The sequence below is a fragment of the Globicephala melas genome, chromosome 12 (genome assembly GCF_963455315.2).
Source record: "Globicephala melas chromosome 12, mGloMel1.2, whole genome shotgun sequence".
NCBI lineage: Eukaryota > Metazoa > Chordata > Mammalia > Artiodactyla > Delphinidae > Globicephala > Globicephala melas.
In genome coordinates, this window is record NC_083325.1 from 87472002 (window position 1) to 87492406 (window position 20405).

Here is a 20405-nt window from a genome sequence, read left to right on the forward strand (position 1 = left end):
TGATAATTCTTTTTAACTCGAGACCTAGACAGAAATATCACTACAGAATTCATCTGCTGGAAAAGGAACTACTAGCTTTGACATAAATTACTGAAACCAAAGGTATTAGAGTCCAGAAAAACTTCCTGTAAGCCATGCAGTACATGTAATAACTGTGATTACTGCTAGGTAAACACAAATTAATTCTGTTACAGGAGAGAATGCAGAAGGAATTCATAGTATCACAAGGTCAGGAGGAATCATGAGGGTCCAATCAGCCCATGTTCTCTTTACAGTCACCAAACAACACCCCAAACTCTGCTTGCACAACCCCTGAAAGAGAAAATGCATCCTCTCCAGAGATGGCACATTTGGTTTTCTCATATATCTGAGATTTCAAAGAAAATCTTCCCTACTTAGACCTGAAATCCATCTCCTTCTAGAATCTTCTCATCATTTGAAGCCATACACATAATGTCTAACCTCTACTCACAGACAACATCACTGATGCCTCCAAGCAGTTCTTAAATAGCCTCAAATGAATCACTTTTACCCCCTTGGTCATTTTCCTCTGGGTGATTTTTTTATCTTTCACTTAAAAATGATGAAGTGGAATGCATGCTTTCTGGTTGCATGTCAGAGGCCAAAGTAATAGCTGTTCCTGCTGATACAGAAAAAGGTGATAAATTATATGTCAAAAGATAACATTTTCGAGGCACTTAAAGGACTACAAATAGCACAAGGAATTCATGAATTAAATTTTCCAGGGAGGGAAACCCATTAAGAGATGAGCTCATGACAACTAGTGCTTTCCCCTGGGAGACGCTTGCCAACTTTGAGCATGGCTGGAGGTTTGGGTTTGGCCCAGGCAGAAGGTTGTTCCTGGTGAAAAGAGAAACCAACCAGGAGCTGAGAATCAAGCAGGTCCAGAACGACAAATTGAAAGGCTCCGAATATCTACCTGGTTTTCACTAAAGACGTTTGCCGAATGCTGAGGCTGCACAGGTGCTAAAGGAATGGGCTAAGAACTTCTGACCCTTAGACCAAAACCTCCTGCATTCTCACAGCATTCGGGACTCAACAATATTCCAGGAAAACAGTCCTGCAAACAAAACACAAGCTAGATAAAAAAACCCTAGAGGGAGCGTTGAATTAACACTAGATGATCCATACGTATAAAATAGATAACTAATAAGAACCTGCTGAATAAAAAATAAATAAATTAAATTAAATTAAAAAAAAATACTAGATGATCCACGAAAAGGATTGAAGTAGGGCATCTGCTGACTATGGATATCCTGAAGGTGAGAATTCAGGTTTGGCTCCTGGAAAGACCAACTTTGGAGGACAGAGAAACCAAGCAAGAATTCGGGATTCTTTTGAAAGTAGACATGTTTTTCTCACAAGGCATCATATTTGAAGATAATCATCACCAGAGTCTCTATAGGTCTTTTTCCTTGTCATTTTTTTTTCATTGTTCAGAATATAACTAGAAATGACTAAACATGCAGAGACAAGATTTTATGATAAACAAAAATGAGAAATGAAAATAGACAGAAACAATAGAAGCAGACCCCAACATGATCAAGATACTGGAGTTAATGAAAAAAATTAAAATAACAATGAATAATGCATTCAAAAACATTGTAGGGCTTCCCTGGTGGCGCAGTGGTTGAGGGTCCGCCTGCCGATGCAGAGGACACGGGTTCATGTCCTGGTCCAGGAAGATCTCGCATGCCACAGAGTGGCTGGGTCCATGAGCCGTGGCTGCTGAGCCTGAGCATCCGGAGCCTGTGCTCCACAACAGGAGGGGCCACAACAGTGAGAGACCCGCGTATCGCAAAAAAAAAAACCAAAAAAAAAAACATTGTAAAAGATGTAATAGACAATAAATTGTTACCACATAATTTGAATCTGTAAAAAAGTATTTAGATGATAATCTAGATCTAAAATATTTAAAATCTGAAGTTTGCAACCTCAATAAATGAAAGTAATAGCATAGTAAATGCAGTAGGAGAAAAAAATGTGACCTGAAAGTCAGGTAAGTAGTAAGTGCCCCAAGTGAATAGCAGAATGAAATACAGAAGAAAAGAGAACTCACAGAAGAGAGTGTAATAAAAATAAGTGACACATCCAAAGTGAAATTAGAGTCCAGAAAGAGAAAACAAAGAAAAAAGACCAAAGCAATAGTCAATGAGATAAGGACCAAGAATTTTCTGAAAATGATGAAAGGCATCAAAACAGAGTTTAAGAGGCTCTGGGAAAAATACAGAGAAACAATACCTAGGCACTTCATGGTAACTGCAGCAGGGGGAAAAGCAAAATCTTAAAAGCATCAAAAGAAAAACACAAGTCTTCAAATGAATGGCAATAAGACTGACAGCCAACTTCTCAATAGAAAAAAGGATAGAAACCTGGAGACAATGGAATGATATCGTCAAAGTACTGAAAATACTCAGAACAAATGCTGTAAATGTACAGGTCATTGTGTGGACATATGTTTTCACTTTTCTTGAGTAAACAGCTTGGAATAGAATTGCTTGGTTAAATGATATGTTGGGTTAACTTTATAAAATACTGTCAAACTGCACATATTCAGACTCCATGACCCAGCAATTCTGACCTATGACCAACAGAAACATGTACCTATGTTCACCAAAAGGTAGGTGCAACATTGGTCACAGTTATACTACTTTTAAAAGCTGCAAACTGGAAACACTCCAGTGCCAATCAATAGTAATATAGGAAGATAAGTGGTGGTGTATTACTTAATGGAATATTACATAGCCATGCAAATAAATGATCTATAACTATACACAGCATTATGGATAAATATCACAAGTAGAGTGTTTACTGAAAGAAGCCAAACACAGAAGAGCACATACTGTATGATTCCATTTCGATCAAGTTCAGAAATAGGGAAAACTGTTAATGCTCTTAGGAGTCAGGAGGAGGGCAGAGACTGGTAGGGGCTTGAGGGCGGCTCTGGAATGCTGGGACTTTCCTGTTTTGCTGGCCCCATGGTTTTAGCACATCTCCTAGAGGAAATGCCACATGAGCCAAGATTTGAAGGTACAAGAGTTGACTAAGCATAAAGGAGAGTGAGGAGGGTCTTCCAGACCCAGAGAGTAGTAGATGCAACACCATGGAGGGAGGTACAGAGGACTGTGACCTTGAGGATGTGGAGAAATGCCCCCAGGAGGCAGGCTGGGTAGAAGCCAGTCAAGATGATTGACAGACAGAGATGAGGCTTTGACCCTGGTCAGAGATGCTGCTGCTTCAAAGGCAGGCAGGGGCATATGGAAGGATGACATGAACTTAATTGTGAAGACAACTCAAGGACTGCATAATAATCAGACATATCTTCTTCTAGTAATTTAATGAATCACCTTCTCTCTCACTAGAGTACAACTTTCTCTTCAGTCTGTGGACTGTCTCTAATCTTGTTAGATATCTCTCAGTATAATATTCAGCATATTATAATCACAAACACCTATACAACGCTTAATTGCATTAGTGATGCTCACGTCTTCATGGCAGATACTGGAACTATTATCTACGTGGACTCTCAGATTAGCCTCATGCTCTTTCCCCGGTCTCAGATGCCCTCCCCACTTCATCTGGAAAATTTTCTACCCATTCTTCAAATCCCGGGAAGCGTGGTACTTTGCTCCTTGCATTCTCACAATGTTTTGCTCACACTTCATGTAGCACCTACCGTGCTGTGGTGTATTTTTTACCCATTCACTGCGAGCATCATGGCTTATCCATGTTTCCATATCCTGGCCTACCAAAGCACCTGATACAGAGCTCAAGAAACATTTTGGAAAAGAAATATTGCAATCTCTTTTCCAGTTTCCAGCAAGATAGTGATGTGTGTCATTGATTCTTAACAAGAGTTATAAATTAAATATCTGGAGACACCATTAGACTTTTTGTCCTATCAGTCAGGCATCCGAGTAATGGAATCATTATAGACTTTAATCAGCATTTCATAAACCTGAAGTCATGCACAGAAAATTAATTTAAAATAATGATAACAATTGGAGATGTTTTAATTGTTTACCCCTTAAAGAAAGCTTTTCCTGTCTGCTGTTACCCTTAAGTGTTGTTGTTGTTTTTTTTTTTTTTTTTGCACTGCATGATGAAGCAGGATAGGATCCAGGGATACTCTGGTAATTATGGAGAATTGCAAGGAAGGTACATTGAGAATATTCACTAACTATGCTATAGCCAAGATTATTATAATACTCTTCAAAGGGAGAGTAATTTTTAACAGCAAGCACCCAGGTGCTAAAATGATGTTTGCAGCATGTATAAATCAGCTTAACACAGCTTTGCTTACCCCATTAGAACAGTGGCTTAAATGAGAACCCTTTCTTTAAAGAGTGGATCATAAGCTTCAAACAAAAATCCTATCACAATAGCAGTTTAGGCTTAAAGTCACAAAAATTATTTCCTCCTGCAAATCATACAGGAAATCATTTGAGAAAGCAATTGATCCCTTCAATAAAGAATGGAAAGTTGAGTCACTCCAACTTATTTATTTCTATAATTAACCATCCCTTTTCTGCAAGGTTGGGACTCTTTTCTACATGTTAATAAATTATGTCTCTTGTCATACTAATTATAAAAGATGTATTTCTACACTTCTAAGTTAATTATGAGAATTGCTTTCTAAATTCCCAACTTATCTAATTCTTTGGTTATCTGTAATAATTTTCAAACTTTTTGTGGCAGTTATTTTTTAATCTGATCTAATTTTAGTTGGCATTTAATTATTCTCAAAGACTAAATCCTTTTTCAGGTTAGTCTTGGACACGACTTTTTCTTTTGATCGCCACTCTGTGTTGCACTTTTCAAGAGTCTTGCTGTGCTCTTGAGGGGTCTTGATGATATTAATGCCAGTCCTATGAAAAGAACAGCATTTGAGATCCCAAAAAGAAAATCTCTTCCTGTGAAGAGAAAAATATATTTTATACACTGATGGGAGATGACTACACAAATTATTATTACAGAAACAGCTTCTATAGTGACAAACCCAGAAAAGCCACAAAGGCTCCAAATGTTAGGAACACTGGCAATAAGCCTTTGAGTGGGATACTAAAAAATATATAAGTTTAATTTTGCTACCAGATTCCAGTTCATAAATAACTTGAGAGAGGCCTATATTTACTTAGTTTGTCTTCAAATAATTCATCAATATATTTTTAATTTTATTCTTATGAATGTTTTTGATAACTCTTAGAGCAATAATACTTCTTTCTGTGGATGCCTTATGTCCCTAATCATAGCTTTAATGATTTAACTCACTCTTTACAATCTAGATTATTCATCTTTTATCTGAGATCCAACCTACCAAATTACCTAGTCATTTTTTAAGTCTTCCCTTAAGATTCAAGTAGAACGCATGTAACTTAGGGATAAAGATTATACCTTACTCAACTTTGTCCTCTGTTATGTCAAATGCAGAGACTTAAAAATAATAGGCATTTTTTTAAATGGAATTAACTTCATTGAAAATCATTTATACCTTTACTTCAGATTGTAATTATGGGCTCATATTTTAAAATTGGTTTGTATATGTCAAATATTGGGCTTTGTCAGAGCCCAGTAATTGTTATATTGAGAAAGGAATGGGATAACATTTATTTAGTGTCTAGCTTATATCCTAAACACTGTAATAGATTCATACATATGCCATATCATACAATCTTTACATGGAATTTGAGTTATTATCTCCCTTCTACATTGGGAAACTAAAGTTCAAACTGTGCAGTGCCTTCCCCAAGTCTACATACTTCAGGCAGATCCTGCATATTCTGACTCTGGAGCTGATATTTCTTTTCACTGCAAAAACTTGTTTCTTAAAACAAGTGCAGATTAAAACAAAACAAAACAATTTGGAAAATGTGCTTATGGACACTCCAAGAAAAAATAATGAAACACTTGGAAAGCTTCCCTATCCATTTCTTCCTTTGGCTTTTTACCTCTCCTCTTGGAGAAGACATGCTGTTTCCTGGTGAATAAGGACGAATCATCCCTCCTCACGAGATCACACAATTCCATCTTCTCCCTGGTCTATGGTACTCAGGACATCATCACTGACTATTAGGAAAATGATGGTATTTCAGCAAAACTTTCTTTGTGACAAGTGAATAAACCAAAAGAAAAGAAAAGAAAAATGTTCCAAGTTGAGAAAACTAATGCAATGGGTACTGCATGTGTTATATCACTTAGAAAGGCAAGAAAATGAAAATGCTCTTTCAAACTGCTTTCCAAGAATATATGTCCTCATTTCGGAATTCATAATCAGGCAGCAATATTATATCGAGATAGGAAAATCAACCCTGATAGGTTTGAATCTATATAGCACTATCCCTACTATCAGTAGCTTCCTAGATATTCTTTTCTTTTCCTTCCTTCCTTCCTTCTTCCTTCCTTCCTCCCTCCCTTTTTTCCTTTCCTTTCTTTCATCTTTTTAAATAATTATCACAATAGCATATTCCCCGAATCATTAAGAAATCCCCACAAATTTTTCCCAAGAGAGTGTTTTGTTTTGTTATTTTTCTCTTACTCTCTGTTCACTAAACCGCTTCTATTTGGGGATCTTGAACCAATTCCTGAACTTCTTTCAATCTTTATTTTTCTCATTTGTAGGACACACAAAATTGCAATGATGATAGTGTATATCCCCTGTTTCACGGAGGTGGTTATGAAAAAGAAATAAGATGTGTAAATGTCCTAGTACAGGGGCTACACAACTGACCCCTCAATAAATATATTAGAGGTAGAAAAGGAGAAATAACCTTAAAATAATTGTTAGACAAATAATTTTTAAAATCATCATGTAGAGATTTTATATACATGTGTTAAATATTGTTTAGTGCCTTATATGGTGTCTTCTTAAGATCAAAGTCAGTTTCTGGCAAGGTCTGCCTGGAAGCTTCTAAATTTTTATTTCCCTATAAATTTTGACTGTGAGTTCAACATTTCAATTGCGCTGGACATAGTTACAATTAATAGCTGCTTGAAGTGGCATTTTTTGACTAGTTTTAGAAAAGACCAGACTAATAAATTCTGAAGAGTAGTAGGTTATCATAATGCCAGGGCATATTTATTCCCTCGGTGAAGATAAACTCATGCAAAGACTAGTCTGATGAAAACCATGGTCCCAAGGCACGGCACGCAATGTTCATTCTGGGTGGTTTCCCCCAATCTTGATTAGAAATTACCTCCGCACACAATATACATCTGCAAGGAGCAAATAATTTCATATATATGATTTCATATATATATATGAAATTATTAGTCACGGTTTGATTGGCTTAGTTTATATTTAATTGTAATATAGAATGCAATAAAGATCAAATTTTTTTAATACCAACTATATTCTCACTATTATGTTACCTAGCAACTATGAACTACACACAGTCCTATAATGACTAAATCAGACTCCCACATGTGCTAATTACTAACTTTACTCATAAATTGCCACCTAAAGAAAACAATGCATATTATTTATCTCTAAATAAAAAGAATTCACTCAGAGATATCAGTTCATTCACCTATTATAAGACAGGAGGCCAAAACATTTCCCTGGCTTTATCTATGATACAGAATTTTAATAAGCTGATATGTAGAAGAATTTTCATTCTAGCACAATTTAAGCATATTCATTAATAAACATTTTCTGGAGCCTTTACAGGAGGCAGCTGGTAATAGAGTTATCCAGTTAGGTCTAGAAAGTCAAAACGAACTCAAATTTGTCATCTGGAACCACAGACCAAGCTCTCCCATTTCTCACTGCAATATTCTCTTAAATACCAAGAATGTTCTCATAATGTTTGTTCATTGGTTTGGTTTGTTTTGGTTCCGGTTTGAAGGTGTGTATGTGTGGTTTAATTTATTGGGTAGTCAGCCCCCATTTAAAGACAGAGGAATCCTGAAATCAAAATATAGGGAAACATCAGTGTCTGAAAACTGTCTCTTGGAAATGTTCAGAGGTGATGGGGGCAGGAAGGTGTGACAGCAGGAGCTCAGTCGTTTTGATGGGACAGTTACAAGCAAGGAGAGGTTGGTGGGCACGGGTGCTGATGGGAAGAAAATGCATGAAATCCTGATCACCTGTGGAGGGTACTCAACTGATAAGTGTCTAAAACTGGAAAACAAAGAAATGGCCAAATGAGCATATTTGGGAGATGTCTTAGTCAGCTCAGGCTGTGGCAGCAGGTTACCACAGAGCTTTGCACACAGTTCTGGAGGATGGAATTCCAACATCACGACGCTGACTGATTTAGTTCCTGATGAGGGCCTCTTCCTGACTGGCCTTCTTCTCACTGTGTCCTCACATGGCAGACGGGGGACCTCTAGTGTCTCTTCCTCTTCTTATAAGGACACCAGGGCTCCACTCTTATAACCTCATTTAACCCTAATCACCTCTTTAGAGGCCCCATCTCCAATTGCAGTCACCTTGAGGGTTAGGGCTTCAACACATGTATTTAGGGGGACACAATTCAGTCCATGGCAATAGAAATATGGAGATGAATACCCAAGTAATCAGCTAAAAGTGTTGCCCCCAGTGAGGGGAAAATAGGAAGGAGGGAAGTAGGAAAATGCTGAGCTTTCTTTAAAAACTTGCAGCACAAATTGATTAAACTATATACATGCATAATTTTGTTAAAAATAAAAACGAAAGAGGAGGCAGACAGACCTGAAATAAACAATTACAGGTGATTTTCTTTTCTTTATTTAGAACATTTGCTTATTATGAAGGCTGTTTATTTAATAGCACAAAAAAAAGAAATGACATAAGACTTACTTGACAAGAAGTTCAATTTGAGTCAACATTGTGGAGAAACCTCACAAAACAGATAGCGTTATCTTAGATTCCCTTCAGAGTCAAGAACACAAACTGAAGGACGTGACAGCTCTTCTCTATCTGGCAGTGGTGAGCTGGTCCATGCATGGGAAGAAAAAAAAAAGAAGCCCTGGTTTGCCAATTGCCACCGTGTGAATACGCCCCCATGGCTGACTTCTGTGCCATCACTGAGTGGGAGAAGATAAACCCATCAGCTTGTGCACGCAGGCGCAGGCCAGCCCGAGTCCCCCACTGAACTGATGGGAGCAGTTACAGTGCTTCTTCTTCCTCTTCATTTTGTGTCTAGTATGGACATTAAATTTGGAAAATAAGAATGATAATATAAAGTGTTTATGTATTTCCAGTAAAATGGAGATGCTTCAAAACTATGTCACATAGGAATAGTTCAAAGATGGGATGCTTAACCTGAAGATAATAAAAATTTGTAACTTGAATTGCCATGAGTGGTTGGCCACGTCATAACCTCCAGGCACTTGATAGCTACCTCCAAATATCTGAAGCTCTGATAGGGACAGTATCTCTGAAAATCCATTCTTTCTCACCCTCCAAAACACACACACACACACACACACACACACACACATATCATTGCAATGTTCTTATTTATCTTTTATAATCCACATAAATACTGCCTTCTCCATGGAGCCTTCCCTGGTTCCATTAACATCTTTCCTCTAATCCTCTGTTTCCCAAATGTGTCTCACTTCCTACATCACTTTGTATGAAGTTTGTTGTCTACTATCTGTCTCTCCTGTTAATATGAGCACTCTTTAACGGCAGGGAACATGTCTTATTCATCATTATATTTCCTAACGATAGAGATTTAATACTTTTTGATTGGAGGAAATTTTGAGACAAATTTCAATTCAGTATAGATAGAAGTTCTTAATAATCAGAGATTTCTGATGTGGGAACACATTTCTTTGAGGAGAAGTGTGATTCTGATGACTATGGATGTCCAGGCGTAAACTGGACACCCCATATGGCAGCTGAACACTTAGCCTGGTGACCACAGGATGTCTTCCATCCTGTTCATTGTACACTTTATCTGGACAAGCTCCCCTGGCTTTAATCATGAGTTCCACACCATTGACTGGATTTCAGTCCCTTCACCGTACATAAGGAAACACACTTTAATATATTCCACATTGATGTTAAGGTATTCGCCTATATATCCTGAAAGTTTTAAAGTTTTACTTTTCACATTTCAATCCATAAATCCCTTGTCATTCACGGTGGTGTGTTGGGAAGTAGGAATTTAATTTCATTTAACTTCTGATTAGTGAGAGGGAAGGGTTCACTCGTTCAGGAATGAGTCCATTCAGGGGAGTTTGTCATCTTCCAAGCAGGATCATTCTGTGTCAATTATCTTGCGAGAAGACTGAGGTGAGGGAACAGGCTAAAGGCCCAGAATCGACCTCGGGTCCCAAGGCAGGGACGCCAGCTCCTATGACACAGCATGTTCGTTTCATAGCCAGAAGCTGGCGGTGATGGAGCCCTGTGCACTGCCCTGTGAGTGTGGCCAGTGGGGGATTTGTGTACCTGTTACCGCTTCTGCTGTGTGGGATTTTCCCCTAATAAGTGCTGTGTCCCCCCTGGTGAACACACTGTCATTTTCTTGACACATATAAACAACCAATTTTTCCAGCACCACTTATTTAATTGAAATGGCAGCCTTTCTCCACAGCTGTGTCATGCAACCTTTATCATATCAATATTTCATACATGCATCTGTCTGTGTTGTAGGCTGAATCATGTCCCATAAAAAGATAAGTTCACGTCTAACCCCTGATAGCTGTGAATATGACTTTGTTTGGAAATGGGATCAGATGTAATAATATTAAGATGAGATCATACTGAATTAAGGTGGGCCTTAATCCAATGACTGGTGCCCTGATCCGAAAAAGGGAATTAGACACAGAGACCCACAGGGAGGAAGGTCATGTGACAATGAAGGCAGAGATTGGAGGGACACAGCTAAGCCAAGGAATGTCAGTGATTGTCAGCAAACACCAGAAGCTGGGAGAGGCAAGGAATATCCTTCCCTAGAGCCTTCAGAAGGAGCACAGCCCTGCAGACACCTTGATTTTGGACTTCTAGATCCCAGAACTGTAAGAAAATACATGTCTGTTGTTTTAAGCCCCCCAGCTTTTGGTACTTTGTTATGACAATCCTAGGAAACTAAGACAGCCTGATTCTGAGCTCTTTATTCTGTTCACCAGTTTATGTGTCTATTTCTGTAATAATACAACACTTTCTTAATTACTATGGATTTATAATCAATCATGATATCTGGAAGGGCAAATTCCTCAACCTTATAATTCTTCAAAATTTTCTACCTACCCCCAGCCCTCTGCTCTTCTGTATGAATTTTAGGATCACTTTATACAGGTCTTTGAAAAACTTGCTTGAGATTTTGATTGAATTCAGTGGAATTGGAAGACTAATTTGGAAAATATTAGTAAATTTAAGATCAAGTATGTTCTAGCTGTGAAAATGGGATGACTCTCCACTGACTCAAATACTCAGTAATGTTTTATAATTTTCCCTGTAAAGGTTTTGCACATACTTGGTAGATTTATTCCTATAAATCTTGCTGACATTGTGAGTGGGATCTTTGTTATAGTGGTTATTATTAGTGTATAAAGGCACTATTGATTTTTGTATCTTGATCTCATTCTCAGCAAATGTGCTAGATTCCCTTATTGCTGCAGACCAACAGATTATTTTGGATTTGTCCATAGGCAATCTGATCCCTTACATATAAGACATCTTATTCTCTCCATATACAATTTTTATACTTCTTTTTTTTCTTTTCTTTAAACTTTAGTAGAAGGGGTGATAATGGGCAACCTTATATTATTTCTGACTTTGATGGGATGGATCTAAATTGCCACTGTTAATTATAAAATTTTGTACAGATCTTTATAAAAAAGGAACACACATTATTCGTTAGAAAAGTTTCTATTAAGAGCTTGCTAAGAACTTTTTTTTAAAAAAATAATGAGCATGTAGAACTTTATCAACTAATTTTTCCATTTCTACTAATACCATAGCATTTTTTACCTTTCAGTAGTTATTATGGTGAATGGGTATTAACATTTATTAATGTTATTAAGTAAGCAAATCTGTAATGTCCAATTATCCTGGAATTACTGGGAAAATGTATAATTCTATGTGCTTTCTTCATAGGTACAATTTTCTAACCCCTTAGTAAAACTGATGCCCTCCTCTGGGGCACCCTTAGGTCCTGCACATTTTTAATTTCTAATTCTTCCAATTAGAGGGCTGCTAAGAAACAAGTAAACAAATATTTAAAGCAACTTCTGGCTTTGTGAAATCAGAAATATTTGTCTCAGGAAAACCCTGTACATTTCAGATAGTCCCAGTGGAATAAAAAAATACACTTAACATTATGTTGTTAATCTGTGTGAAATTTAAGGAGAAAAACACAGACTTTTTTCTGAGAAATCAATAAAGTAGGTGCACACATCCCCCCTTCCCTTCAAAGGACTCACAAGAGCTGTTTATGACTGAGATGTCCTCAGAAACATAAAAGGTATTTTTACCTCATTTGAAATAAATTTATTCAATTAAAGTTGTCTTTTGAGCTCATGTAGTTTTATAAAACAATATATTTTTACTACATTAAAGAAAATTAAATCAAGTCCACCAGCAGTTACCTGCCCTGTGTGAAAGATGCAACGTGTAGAAATCTTTCTCCTTGAGGTTTTCAGACATTTAAGAAGAAAAAGGGCCTTAAGGTTTTCGTTTGTTTGTTTGATAAGTGATAACACCATCACTGACTTGCTCCAGGTACTCAGAACTATAAGAATGCACTGAAGAAAAATACAGTTTGTGTCCGAGGATGACCAGAGGGTGCTACGTGGGAAGAGAGAAGAGCTCCAGGAGAGAAGGAAGCCGTAAGGAATAGAAGGGATTGAATGAGGAGTGAAAGGTCCTGGAAGAAAAAGCAAGGATAGACCAGGACCAGTGACCGCAAGATGATGGAAATTCAGTAACGCCTTCCCTGACGTCCTAAAACACACAACTGTATTTTGTACCTACAACAATGCATATGCTTATTTTTTTCATTTTTATTTTATATTAGAGTTGATTTACAATGTTGTGTTAGTTTCAGGTGTACAGCAAAGGGATTCAGTTATGCATATACATGTATCTATTCTTTCTCAGATTCTTTTCCCATATATGTTATTATAGAGTATTGAGTATAGTTCCCTGTGCTCTACAGTAGGTCCTTGTTGATTATCTATTTTATATAGGGTAGTGTGTATTTGTTAATCCCAACCTCCTAATTTATCCCTCCCCCACCTTTCCCCTTCAGTAATCATAACTTTGTTTTCTATGTCTGTGAGTCTGCATATATTTCTTCTTTTTTATTTATTTATTTATTTTTTATGGCTGTGTTGGGTCTTCGTTTCTGTGTGAGGGCTTTCTCTAGTTGCGGCAAGTGAGGGCCACTCTTCATCGTGGTGCACGGGCCTCTCACTATCGTGGCCTCTCTTGTTGTGGAGCACAGGCTCCAGACACGCAGGCTCAGTAGTTGTGGCTCACAGGCCCAGTTGCTCCGCGGCATGTGGGATCTTCCCAGACCAGGGCTCAAACCCGTGTCCCCTGCATTGGCAGGTAGCTTCTTAATCACTGTGCAACGAGGGAAGCCCCCTTATTTTCTCTTTTAGAGCTATGAACAGGCACTTCTGGGATGCTGTGACCCCAGTGCCTCTGCCTCTGGCTAGTTGCCTGGTTGGCTAGGAGCTAATTCATGAAGGCAGCACATTGTTGGTTGTTCCATGGGGCAGGGACTCGACCCTGGCCAGCACTGTCCCACAGTCACTTCCTGCGCTCATCCCACATGACAGTCTACTGACCTGACTCAGTGAGTGTTATTACTAAGAGCCTGGTGCTTTGCATTTTGCATCTTGTTGAAATTAGGAAAAAAAGAGTCAGAGGACACCTGAACTCCAGTCTGCTGCAAGCTTCTGCTCTGTAGGTGTGATCTCAGAGAACCTGGCCTGTGTAGGAAGTCCTTCTGAGCTCTGGAGGTCTTCAGACCCTGTTCTGAATTCCTGATGTGTTACTAAGTAGCTGTGTGCTCCTGGTGGAAACACCTCAAACTTCTCTAGGTTCGTTGTTTTTTTTTTTTTAGGTTCGTTTTCTTTGTCTATAAAATGTGCACTGTAATAGCACCAATTTCACTAGGTTGTTGTGAGAATTAAACGGGTTAATTCACACAAAGTAGTTTTATTTATTTACTTAACAAACATGTATTGTGCACCTGTTGTATGCCCAGTGCAGCCCTAGGCACTTGGAATACATCAGTGAAGCAAAGACATCTCCCTCTCTCCTTTCCCAAATTTGTGTATTCTCTGAAGAGAGAGGATGGGAAAGAAAGGAAAATAAACAATGGATATAAGTATAACAAATAAGTAAATTTCTAGAAGTCGTAAGCAGAATGTGAAACAGAGTGTATGGATTGGGAATATTTGGGAAAAGCCAACAGCAATTTTAAAAGTGGGTATCAGGTTAAGCTCCATCCAGAAGCTGACATCTGCGCATAGAATCAGGGAAGTGAGATTGTTGGCCTCGTGGAAATCTGGAGAGCATCAGCGTCCCCCAGGGTCTGGGAGCAGCAGAGAGGCCTGGGTAGCTGATGGGGAGCGGATGTTGAGAAGGCCTGAGAGGTAACAGGATGGGGCCTTCATCAGGATCGCAGCATTAGCGGCTGCCCTGCGTGCCACTGCAGGGTTTGAGCCCAGAAGTGATGTGACATAGCTCAGGCTTAGAAGCCTGGCCCTCGTAGCTGTCTTGAGCATAGACCTTCCAGAGGTGAGGGCAGAAATGGGGCTGCCACAGTCATCTCAGTGAGGAAGGGTAGGGATTAGCGGGATGTTGGAGAGAAGAGGCTGTATCCTGGAAGGAGTTTGGGGTGAGGCAACAAGAGGTCCTGACAGAATACGGGTCCTCATGTTTAACCAGCATTCACCAAAGAGTCATAAAATCAATAGTTTTTCACTATTACCTAATAAGGTGCGTGTGGAGGCTGCTTGGCTGGCAGTGGGGTAAAGGGCCAGGAGGGAAGGTGACAATGTCTGTCTCTGGAAACAAACGAAACCACTTCTCGGGCTCCCTGACCATCAGAGCGTCACTGCTCACCCCTCTTCCTGCCTCCCCGGCTCTCCCAGGCTTGTCTAACTGATGCTGGACCATCCACAAGAAATAGACAGTGCTTTCTTTTTCTTGTAAAATGATTGCTGTCTGGTAAGATGTTGGTGTGGAGAACTCAGCTCGGTGCTGCCTGGACCTCTGACCTCCTGAAGTTGGGAGAGAAGAGCTGTGTTGTTTCCGGGCAAAATTTGTAAGAATTCACTCTGCAGCAAAGAAAACCAATCCAGTAAACACAGCATCGGGTGGGCGGGCCCCCCTTCCTCCAGGTCTGCATCCCCCTTGCTGCTCACGCCCTGAGCTGGGGTGACGACTTCTCACCCAACCGCCGTTTTCCCCAACCCCATTAGTCACAGAGCGTCATGCTCCCTTTCAGTACTTCTTGGTTTTATCCCTTCTCCATCCCTGTCTCTAGCTGCTATCCTAGACCTTAATCTTCTCAACCCACATTTATGATACTTATAGAGCTTTCTAACTAATTTTCCCCTTTCTGGGTTTTCCTTTTATCCTAGGTCTGCGTACAGCTGGACAAGTCTTTCCAAAGCTGACTTAAATATGGAAATTCTCTTTTAAAACATAATAGTTTGTTTATTCTTTTACCATTTCATTCAGCTAAATAGTTTTTGAGAGCCTACCAGGTACCAATTGTGATGCCGGAATTTGCATGTAGGAAGGCCTTGTGCCCGTGTGCCACAACTACTGAGCCTGCGCTCTAGAGTCTGCGAGCCACAACTACTGAAGCCTGTTCGCCATAACTACTGAGCCTGCGCTCTAGATCTCGTGCTCTGCAACAAGAGAAGCCACGCTATGAGAAGCCCGCACACCTCAACGAAGAGTAGCCCCCGCTCGCCGCAACTAGAGAAAGCCCAAGCACAGCAACGAAGACCCAACGCAGCCAAAAAGAAAAACATCAAGATGACCTATTGAATGAGCCAAAACAAATAGCACGATGCTGTTTAATGAAACGTAAACAAACAGACAAAAAGGTAGTTCTCCTGTTTCTGCATTAATATGGTTCTTTTCTGTAGACTCTCCTGTTTAAAAATAGAAATGCTCACAGTAATTGAATTGAAAAACGGTGTGGCATCAGGGCAATATCCTTTAACAGATTCCATTGCACAGATAGGAAATACAAAACATACTCAAGCTAGAGGCACTTTCCAGAGCTCCCTGAAAGCATACATATTTTTCCTATTAAAAAGAGAGGAAGTTGTGTTATTATTTGAATAAAGTTAATTGATGAAAAGCAGCTGAAGTATCCGGTATGGATTTGTAAAGTCCGTATTTAATTAGGGCATTGTAAGTTCAGGTGTGTGCAGATCAAGCCATCATACATTGTTCATTTTCATACAGAAAATAATATAACCAATTGTTATGTACAAACATTAAACTATCTTTTAACAAGGTATTGTGGTATATTGATATTTGCTAATTTCAACTGGAGGTAAAAAGACATTTTTATCTCTTTAAAGTACAGAAAGGGGTTTACATAAACCACCAAATGCCCTGGATCATTAAATTGCTTCTAGCGATTAAAAAAATTCCAAGCTCACCAGCAAGATCACTTGGTGAGAAATCACTCCCTTAAGCTCTGTTGCTGGCCAAACAAAACGCATCACACCGGCACATACTGCTGGCTGTCTCCAGAGACCACGGGTAACCCTTCTGCTCCTCCAATAAAGCCACTCAGAATCTGATGGCGACCCTGGGGAACACGCGCCAGGGTCCTGCCCAGTTCTCAATGCTCCATAGTCTGGACCCAAATTTCCCAACTTTCTCAAGCATAAGGGCACCTTTGAAACACCAAAGATTACACAAGCTCCACATAATAAGGCCTACGCTATTGGCACCTATTGATTGAGAAAATAAATAATGACAAATAGTTATTGACTCCAGTAATAATCTTGCATGGTTTTATATTTTTTAATCACAATGATACTCATATACATTTAAAAAAAGGAGACCGAGGTACAGGACTGTGTTTCTCCTCCAGACGATGTCTATTGCACAGCAGATCCTCAGATTCTCACAGGAGCTCATTGTTCACCAGCACCCCACCCAGAAGACCCCAAGTCCATGGGGGACCTGCATTACAGGAAGGAATCGGAGACCTAGGAACCTATGGAGTTGGAAGGCCTTCCTTTTCTCAAGTCCCTCTGCATGTTGTTAGCAGCCACTCCTCTGTATGAGCAGGGCTAAATGTCTCCTGCATCTAGGAAAGCAAACTACAGATCCATCTACATTAGCAGAATTTCCTTGTTCCCTCTGTGGAATAATATTATGCATGAATAAAAAGGAATGATGGATATTGGAAAGTCTGGCTACTTTGGAAGGCTCACAGGGGACACAGTTTTGACTAGATTTCTTCAGTTGCCATAGACACTAGCTTCTTCCATACATGGATGAGAGTCTTCCATAGGATATTTTCCCCCCAAAGCCCATTGTTGGTAGGAACGGGTCCAAGTGTGGACACAGGGGAATCGAGACCACATTTTCTCATGACCACATAAAAGATCAAGGAAATGGCTGGCGGTCAGTAGCATGCATTTTCTAGGCAAAAAATGTCTACTCTTAGAAATACAGTCTAAAAAAATATATTTAGGGACTTCCCTGGTGGTCCAGTGGTAAAGAATACACCTTGCAATGCAGGGGACTTGGGTTCGATCCCTGGTTGGGGAACCAAGATCCCACATGCCGCGGGGTAACTAAGCCCGTGCACCACAACTACTGAGCTTGCGTGCCTCAACTAGAGAAGAGAAAACCCACACACCACAACTAGAGAGAAGCCCGCACACTGCAATCAAGAGCCCGCGCACCACAACGAAAGATCCTGGGTGCCGCAATGAAGAGCTCACATGCCACAACTAAGACCCGATGCAGCCAAATAAATAAATAGAAAACTATTTTAAACATTTAATTCTACAGTGAATCATGTAGAAAATAAGCTACTTTCCACAGATTTCCTGAATTGCATTTATAGATGAGAGGCAGCTCTAAATAATCACCACCGTGCTATTCATTACAGACCAAAAAACAAAGATATTGATACAATACCTTCATAAATCACCACCCAGAGTTATTCCTGCGTTTAGGGCATACATCCTAGTATCAGAAAAGGAGGAGGGAAACGCATGAATAAAACACTGTAGGTTTTCTAAGGCAAGCTCACTCCGACGACCATAACTAAGATAATTCAATGTTGATTTGTTGGTAGAAAAACTATACATCTTGACTATGTGTCTTTTTGCCATGACGCTAAAGGCACCTTAAATGTATCAAAAAGAAACAGGCAATATTTGATTTCATAAAATTTGTCTAGTAAACTTTTACACTATTACACCTTTTCTTTTCTGTTCCTCTCTGTTATTTTCCCTGGAAATTCAGCTGTTTTTAGAACAAAAGGCGCTCAAGACTATTGCTCGCAGTGTTCTGAAACAGAGTGGGGAGAAAGGTTTTGCGTGTGTGCGTGTGTGTGTGTGTGTGTGTGTGTGTGTATGTAAGAGGGAGGGGGGAAGGAGGGAGGGAGGGAAAGAGAGAGTTTCAGAGTGGAGAAAATCAAAAGCAAGAGAGTATTCTCCTCAAAGATTCTTCTAAATATTCTTGGATATATTCACAGCAATTCTGAGCTGTCTCCAGACTATGGAGCAATTAAGCTAATGCCATCATTTGGTTGTCCCTTTTGTTCCTGAAGCCTGTTCTTTAAACACGTGTCTAAATAATTTAATTTATGGATGGGATGCTGAGCAGGTTCAGTGAAAAGGGGGCAGGAATCCCATGAATCTTAATGTCTGTCACTTCACTATAAGTCCTTCCACATTAATAAGAGGGATTGGCCAGTCCTTTTTTAAAAGATCCACAGAAGTCGGTAGCCTACAGCTACTGATGATAATAGCTAGACTCGTTTGCATTGAATGCTTCCAGAAATGATGTGCAAAAGTGCTATTATTTCTGAATATCTGCAAGACAATTTTGAATAGCATTAACTCAGCTAAAACAAAGAGGAACAGACATTTTAATTTACATTATAATTTCACAGTGAATAAAGTTGAACCAGCTAGAAACAATGAAAAGACAAAAACCTTCCATAATTGTTAAATGTGGTTTTCATCGTTAGAATTTCTTCTTTAAGAGAACTGACGTTTTATAAGGCCAGTGTCCTCATCCATTTCTTAGAAAAAAGCATTGGAAAATAGAAAAACGATTTTTATTTCTAAGAAAATGTATTGAACACCTATGTGTGCATGTCGCTGGGCCAGACAACATGGGGATGTGGAGGGAGGTGGTAGGAAGGTTTAAACAAGGAAGGAACTGAGAGGAGACCAGTGAAGGAGGGAAAACTGTGAATGAAAGAAAAATAAAGTTTAAATTTAACCACACGTTAACTGTGTAGAATAGCTGTTCCCTATCATTAAATAGATACACAGTAAAATCTCAATCAGGACATTTACAGAATTCTTTCTAATTAAATAAAGATGGATCTTAAAATGTTGCTTTAACTCATGTTAATGAGGGAAAGATATGCATTGATCAGCTTTCCTGAGCAAATCTAATTTAAAAATTCATTTATATGAGATCATTGAAGACCATCGTCTTAAAGCATCAAATGTTTTTATTCTAGAATATAGAAAGTGTTAGAAATTTGACACGTTTAGGACAGACCCTATAATGAACACTTGGAAAAAAATCCATTTTATCAATTGATTATGTTAGGATTTGTTTCTCTGATTTTTAAGTGTTGGGGCTTTTTTCTAAGAAAATAATAGAATGGAAGAAAAGAAAAGAAACAAAAGAAGAAAAGGAAAAAAATCAAAAGTTTAATTAAAGACTCTAAGTAGGTGGTGGTGGTAGCAAAGCTCTGAATCCCCCCAAATTACCACATAAAAGCAGACAAATACCAGGAAAATAAAACCCCAAATCCACAAAATTTACACTAAAATTAGGTATATAAATTAAAAAATAAAAAATTAAAATTTCCAAGGCACCCCTAGGAAACCCTAAATAGTAGCAGATGGGGCCAATCACCACGGCTGCATCAGCTAAGCAGTCATAAGTTGCAGGAAGAAGCAGGGGATGGATGCTGACCTAAGCTGCTGTCAGGTGCTCATGGGAAAATCAGCGGCCAGACAAGGATGGCAGAGGGATGAGGACTGGGCTTCGAAGACTCCAATCCATGGGACATGACCCTCCTCTGTGAAGATACCAGTGGGAGTAGAGTCCCAGCTGAACAGGACAAGGACAGTACAGACAAAGGAAAGAGAAAGCAGAGGTAGAAGAGAGTTGAAATCAGAGGGGGCAGATCTCAGAATGCACACTATCATATTTTTTAATTTATTCTTTTAAGTTGTAGTAAAATATACATAAA